The sequence below is a fragment of the Staurois parvus genome, unplaced genomic scaffold (genome assembly GCF_062004578.1).
Source record: "Staurois parvus isolate SC_StPar_1 unplaced genomic scaffold, SC_StPar_1.0 ptg000860l, whole genome shotgun sequence".
Classification (NCBI taxonomy): Eukaryota; Metazoa; Chordata; class Amphibia; order Anura; family Ranidae; genus Staurois; species Staurois parvus.
In genome coordinates this window covers 9370-17446 of record NW_028318656.1, presented here as the reverse complement: position 1 = coordinate 17446, position 8077 = coordinate 9370, and positions in this window count along the sequence as shown.

Sequence of the window (8077 nt, the reverse complement as noted above, 5' to 3'; positions counted from 1 at the left end):
TCCTCTTCCAGGCCCAACACAGATTCTCCAGACGTCCTCAGCATCCATCAGCCAGACCCAGACTTCACTTCCTCCTCAGCACAGGAACCCCTCCCCTTTCCAGAGCGTTTGTGATGCAGTAAGTAATTTCCTAATTGCAGCCTCAAACCTGTATTTACAGTTCACTATGACCCTTCTGAGGGTCCTACTCAACCCCTAAATTAGCATTCATTAAACTTTCTAAGGTAAATAAGTATTGGTTCTGTCTTACCAAAAGTCTCTGCAAACTTGATTCTCGTACTTTGCTGCCATCTACTGACCAAAGAGCATATTACAGGCACATTATAGTTTAACATTGGACATCAGTATTTATCCATGCGTCACACCCTTACACAGGTTTGTGGGCTTCCCAAAGAAGGAGAGGAGAGATTCCGGGGGTTTGGTTAAGTGAAAAATAATCTTTGAGCGCTATTTCTATGTCCGCACAATGTGATGGGTTAGCTAGCAGGCTTTCGTTAACCTCCCTAGCGGTATTCCCGAGTGAAGCTCGGGGTAAAATTTCAGTACCAAAAGTGGTAATCCCGAGCTACACTCGGGCTTACCATGCGGCGCTGCATAAGGAGTCCCTGCAGAGCTTACCTTGTCCTTCACTCCCGCGATGTATCCCATGCAGCATCCCCGGCCATCTCCCCGGCATCCAGCTTCTGTGTTCCAGTCCCTGTGACGTCGGGATGTACGGGCACCGCCAGCAGCGGGAAATTTGAACATTTTTAAAAATGTCATTTTTTTCTAAACTAATTTTACATAGTGAAACATTGCTGTTTCAAACCATTTCACATACATTTTGTCCCAAGTGCTTTGTCCTGTCCCCTGTCTGCATTTTGACTGTTCTTTCTGCCTGGAAACTTAGAAAAGTCCATGGCGTCCAAAAAGCATCCCTTTACGTCAAAATCGGTTTTAGACCAGCTAGAGAACAGCGATAGTAAATCAGAACCACTTGCAGAATTGAGTGATAATGATTCGTGGGGGAAATTCGTCATCAGACACTGAAAACGATTTTGCGACTTTGCTCAGTGATGTGCGAACTTGGCGCTCTATTTCAAATTTCTGTGTTTTTGGTTTGATTATATTATTGAATTAAATGTATTATTATTATATTATTATTCTTTATGATTATTTATTAAATTATAATTTATGATGTCGTGTTTCAAATTTTATCATATCCGGAATGTTTACTAGACTCTTGTTCAGACAGATTTCAGTGAGTTATTCCTAAAAATTACAGCCTACAATAAAAAAACTACGTATTTCCATGCAAAATAATGGTAGCGCTTTCAGTACCAAAAATCTGAAATAATCATACCGCCAGGGAGGTTAATGGTCAATTTTTTTTATTTTCTATGGTTGAACTGCATGGACTTTTGTCTTTTTTTCAGTCAGACCAATTATGTAACTATGTAAAAATTGGCAAAGAATATTGTTAGTGGACATGTCTGCTGAAACTTTGTTGTTCTCAATGGATGGAGCCATGTCTTGGTGATGACATACGAGAGTGATGTTAGGTCATCCCACAACCTGTCCTGCTCCATACAAAACAGTGAAGGGTTAAATAAAATCTGTCCATAGAGAAACATGGGGGTTTGAGGCAGGGACAATAAGCAGCAGGAGGGGTGGTTGCCCTAGGTACTGAGGTGTCATGTGAGGTTGAGGGAAGCACAACACTAAGCCAGATAAAGAGAGGAGGAGAGATCCAGGAGGAGGTGTGGGATGTGCTCTCTCTCCTCTTCTGCTACTTCCTTTTTTCACTGCAGCACTCCTGGATCTGGATTGTCAGAGATTGCTTACTGTAAAGGAAATTTGTAAATTCTGTGTAAAATTGTATTCTATTTTGTATGCTCTGCCTATGTGCACACAACACTAATAATGTTTTCATTACATTTGCATTTCTTCAAGTCCTGATTAAAAATTAACCTGCCTATGTAACGCCCCTTGTTACCATAAAAGTACATTTGTAATATTAATGTGATGTCTACATGATTATGTGTATAGAAACACTTCAAATGCGCTGAATAAACAGAACAGTTAATTCGAAAGATGCTGAGTGTATCTTTTTGTGTCTGTTTCCTGCTGCAGTAGTTTTATATTGTTAGAAGCCTTCCATAACCTAATATCTAATATCTGCTAATGATAATGATAACATTACTAACATACAGTATGTATGAATGTGTTGGATCTTAGTAGAATAATTGAGTTGTTATATTTCTATTTGTTCTAGATTGAAAAAAGTAAGATAAACAGACTTTTATAGTCTATGTGAATGTGTGAATAAGCATGTATGTGGATATATACTGTATCTTGTTTTTTTTCTGTATATTCTAGCAACATGTGGTAGTAATTAGTCATGAATTGGCTAGCTAGCTTTCCTCTCTCAGTGGGTAGGGGCTAAAGTTCCACTAATAAGAGGATTGTAAGAATTTATTTAATAAACGTTAAGCATACAAGATGTATACTGTAATATTTCTTGATTAGGATATTTATATACAATATAACTTTATATTAACCACTTGAAGACCAGCCAATGCATTAAAACGTTTACAGGGCGGCACGGCTGCGCAAAAGCACGTTTTAAAACATGCTATTGCAAAACAGGTAGGGGGTGCGCACGAGGCGCACCACCGCCCTACCTGCCCTGCCAATTGAGGCCACGGATGTCAGTCGCCGGGTCACGGTCTGTTATTACCGGCCATTTCCCGGCGATTAGCAGCAAACACTGACAGAGAGCAGGAGTGCATTGTTTACACACAGCTCTGCTCTCTGTCAGTTCCCTGTCAGCTCCTGACATGCTGATTGGGACACCGCCCTACCTGCGCCGCCAATTGCGGCCGCGGATGTCAGTCGCCGGGTCACGGTCTGTTATTACCGGCCGTTTCCCAGCGATTAGCGGCAAACACTGACAGAGAGCAGGGGTGCATTGTTTACACACAGCTCTGCTCTCTGTCAGTTCCCTGTCAGCTCATGACATGCTGATTGGGACACCGCCCTACCTGCGCCGCCAATTGCGGCCGCGGATGTCAGTCGCCGGGTCACGGTCTGTTATTACCGGCCATTTCCCGGCGATTAGCGGCAAACACTGACAGAGAGCAGGGGTGCACTGTTTACACACAGCTCTGCTCTCTGTCAGTTCCCTGTCAGCTCCTGAAATGCTGATCGGGACAGAAGAGTTTATCTGTCCGGATCAGTGTGTCTCCGTGCAGTACACACCCCCGCCCCCTAGTAAAACACTCCCCTCACACAGTTAACCCTTTCATTGAATAAAAAAAGTTAACCCCTTCCTCCCCAGTGCCATTAGTACAGTGTCAGTATTTTTTTTTGCACCTATCACTGTATTGGTGTCACTGGGGAAGTCAGTTCCCCCCCAGTGTCAGAATGTCCACCGCAGTCCTGCAGTTCTGCCATAAGTCGCTGATCGCCGCCATAAGTCACTGATCGCCATCATAAGTCACTGATCTCCGCCATAAGTCGCTGATCGCCACCATTTTTAGTTTAAAAAAAATTAAACATCCCAGTATCTTTCCCACCATTTGTAAATGCTATAACTTTCACATAAACCAATTAATTTACACGTATTGTTTTTTTTTTCTAGTACAGACATGTAGCAGAATGCATTTTGGCCGAAATGTATGACATCATTTTATTTTTACATTTTTTTACTGGACACGTTTTATAGCAAACAGTCCAAAATATTGTTTTTTTTTTCAAAATTGTCAACCTTTTTTTATAGAGCAAAAAATAAAAAACACACAGGCGATCAAATACCACCGAAAGAAAGCTCAATTTGTGGGACAAAAAGGACGTAAATTTAATTTGGGTGCAGTGTTGCATGACCGTGCAATTGTCAGTTAAAGTAACGCAGCCCCGTAACACAAACCGCTTCTGTAAACGCTTCCTGACCGCTCTATAGCAGAAATACTGCTACAGGGCGGCATGGGTAAGCAAAATCACATATATATACATGATTTGTGCTCCCATGGTTTTTACGCCCCTCCCAGATAGCGTCAGAGTGCCCATCAGTACACCAGTCATCACATTTAACCCCTTGATCGCCAGGAGCACGCTCATGTACAATAAACCTCCATTGCTAGTATAGTGTCTGAACGGGTCAATATCTTTGATCAGATCAGCACTATACCAGTGTTCACATTAGTATAGCGTCCCCAAAAATGCAGCGTTAGCGGGATCAGCCCCGGCACCTGCCAGCACCTGCGTTTATCTCCTACACTTACGCCCCTTCTCCCCCAGCAAGTGAAGTGTCAGTAGGTCACTGTCACTTGATACATTGCACACAAAACCGCAGTGTTGGCAGAATCAGGCCTGATCTCTGTTAGCACTTGCCAGTAAATTTTGATGACTCTCATATGCAGCAGAGTGCCAGTACTAGTGCCATGCTACCTTTTGGTGAACTGGCGAGTACCAGCGGTCTAGTACATCCTGTTCTTTCACATACCTCCTTGATTTTTGGAGCTGTTTTTCACGGAATATCTGTATGCGTTGATTGTGGATCAAAGCAATTTATATGCACAACAATTTATCGCCGCCAACCCAAATTCAAACATTGCCAGACCATTCGCATGGAAACTCAATACGGTTTTCGAATTTAAATTTTTTTGGGGGCCTAATCCTCAACATGTGCATTACTAAAAGAAATTAATTGCGGTTGTATTGGTCCGCAGACCCGATTCATCATATGCCGTGTTCTCTGCTGCCATGGCCAGGCATAGATATGAGAGTATAATGTGTTTTATGCATTTCAATGACAATACACTCTGTCATCCTCGGGGTGACCCTGAATTTGACCGTCTCCACAAAATTCAGCCCCTCGCAAATCACCTTAACCAAAAATTTGCAGATGTCTATACTCCCCAGCAAAACATCTGCGTTGATGAGTCTCTCATTAATTTTTCTGGCCGCCTTGCATTCAAACAATTTCTCCCTTGCAAGCGTGCCAGATATGGGGTCAAAATGTAAAAGACCTGTGAGAGGACAACAGGCTATACTTATAAGTTTTGGATTTACAAGGGAAAAAATAGTCACGTGGAGCCCCCCGGATGCCCAGACTGCATGGGGAGCAGTGGCAAGATAGTTTGGGACTTGGTGTCATCATTTCTCCATATGGGGTACCACTTATACGTGGACAATTTTTATTCAAGCGTACCACTATTTAGACGTTTATTCAATCTTGGAACTGGCGCTTGTGGCACCGTGTGACCTAATGTGTGCCCACCATTGAAAGTGGGTGGATGCAGGGCGGTATATTCTAATGGTGGGCATACCACACACTTTTTCTGGCAGAGATTTCTTCTCATTTTTTCATTCAGTCCACAGGCTGCATACAAAAAAAAGAACATAGTATATATACCCAACAAGGACCAGCAATGTACTGGTACATTACTGGACTTTGAATGGTTATACCAGGATGATGCCTACAGCTGCAGGCATCATCCTGGTATTGTTTTTTTCAGCCAGCGATCGGTTTTCATGTAAAAGCAATCCTAGTGGCTAATTAGCTGCAGGATTGCTTTTACAAGCAGTGGGAGGTGATGCCCCCCTCCTCTCTGCCTTCCACTGCCTTCTCGGGCAGTCTCGTGCCATCGGGGGAACCTGAGAATGCAGCCAGTGTTTTTGCTAGCTGACCATAGAGCTGATTGGAGACCAGAATGGTGCCATTAATCTCTATAGCCTAAGAATTCGGAAGCTAAAAGCATTTCATCACTTCAGTTTTGCAGGATATAAACAGCGCCATTTGTAAATTGGGAAAGCATCTGATCACACTGATTTTGGTTTGATTAGATAATGTAAGGGCAGAGGAGAGATCTAGAGTCTGATAGACCCCAGATTTCTCAAAGAAGAATATATGACAATGCCCATTGAAGTTATAGAGGATATTTGCATTCCCTGTTATAGTATTAGAAGTGATCAAAGCAAAAAAAATGAAATGTAGAAATATAAAAAGAATAAAAAAAAGAATAAAAATAACTACAAAAATAAAATAAAATCACCCCTCCCATGCACGCACACCTGTGTGCACAAGCCTTGACCCGGTGTCAGTATGTAAACAGTGGTTGCACCATGCATATGAGGTATTGCCGTGAACGTCAGATCAAGGGCAGTAATTCTAACACTAGACCTCCTCTGTAAATCTAAAATAGTAGCTTTTATATTCAAATATTTTTATTGAAACTTTTCCAACAAACATGTTATCAAAGACCGAAAAGAAGATAAGGAATGAGCAGTATTCACAATAAAACACATCAGCAGGAAAATCAACACATATTAGAGAAAACAAGTCCCCACCATTTGGCTGAGGATGATATAACAAGTCCACGGATACATGAGAGGTATACTCAGTTCCTTGTGAACCTTCTATGGTTGGAAGTGTGATAACCAGTGGAGGGAGGAGGGGGTGAGGGGGGGAGGAGAAGGGAGGCACCAGTTGGATGCATTAGCTATAGTATATTATTATGTTATTATATGTGTCACTTGACGGAGCAGTTAGGGTCTTGGAGCCACCGAGACCATTGAGAACGGAATTTGTTGTATGAGAAATTTTGAGTTGCTGTTCTCTTCTCCATCTCACAATGGAGATTGAGCTCAGCAGTAAGGGTTGCGAGCAAGGGGTTAGTGGTGGATTTCCATAATTTGGTGATATTGCTTTTTGCTACTGCTAGTACGTGGATTATAAGAGTATGTGATACTGGGGGAAAGTTGTCTATTCCATTGTGTAGGAGGGCTAAGGCAGGACTTGGAGTCGTCAGGATTCCAGATATGGAGGAGATCAATTGGAATACTTTATTCCAATACGACTTGAGAGATTTACATGACCAGAGTATATGGAGGGTTGTACCTATTTCTCCGCATTGTCTCCAGCACTTGGGCGAATGTTGGGTGTAGTATAGGTTACGTTTAACGGGCGTTAAATACCACTGATGTAAGGTTTTCATGTATGATTCCCAGTGGGAGCTACATTTGGAGGCTTTGTATGTGGTAGTGAAGGTTTTTGCCCAAGTGTGTGGAGACACCGGTTGAAGAAGGATTTTTTCCCAGTTAGTTAGGGAAGTGGTATGGATATCAAACTGAGTTTTATTTATAATCGTATAAAAGGCTGAGATTTCCTTCTTAGGATATTGCATTCTGTGAAAGAAAAGGTACGCAGTGGAGGGGATTGTTAGTACTAGAGGCAAGTCTATTTTATGTACGGAGTGGGCTATTCTTATATACGTGAAGTTTTCATTGTCAGGAAGGTGAAATTTTTCTTGAAGATCAGCAAAGGACTTTAGTCTATGATTTGAGTATAAAAAAAGTGAAAATTACTTGTGAGCTATAATGTGATATTCCCTTATTGTGAAGAAATGTTAATAAATGAACAATCAAATAACCCTAAATGAATATCATCAAAAACAGTAGTGCAGCAACACTCTACACCTACTCATAAATAGTGCATAAAAATATAAATATAATCATATATGTCGCGTTCTACAGTGTACATCTAAACTCCAAGACCATATAAATAAATATCATACACAATAATAAATAATTAATAAACAAAAATTGATTGAAGATACAATAAATAAAACGTGCTGAAAAAGTGCTTCAAACAGTGTAAAACTGTGTAAAGTGCATATCAAAAAATATTAAAGTCCACTCTGTGCTTGCAAATTTGTTGACGTGAAATTCTGTGCCGTGGTACACTCTCTGTGTGAAATAATAGGTGTGCGCTCACCTCCTGTATTAGCCAAACTGTATGTATGGCTAATAACACTTTTTGTCTTTATAGGACTGAATGGTATACTCCATATAGAAAAGATGTATTCCTCCTGGGGATGGATATGTTTTAGTACCAGCTTTCTCCCACTAGGGGTCTCCCTCTCTCCTCTCCAACCTCACTATGCCTTAGTGGGTGGGTGGGGGAAAAAATTCCCCTCTTTCTGTGCAGATCTAATTGCTGACTCCACCTCTCGGTATAATTCCATATCATGCAAAAGGAAACAATAATAGTGCCTTATCCTTTATAAATAATATAGCTTTATTATATATATTGCGC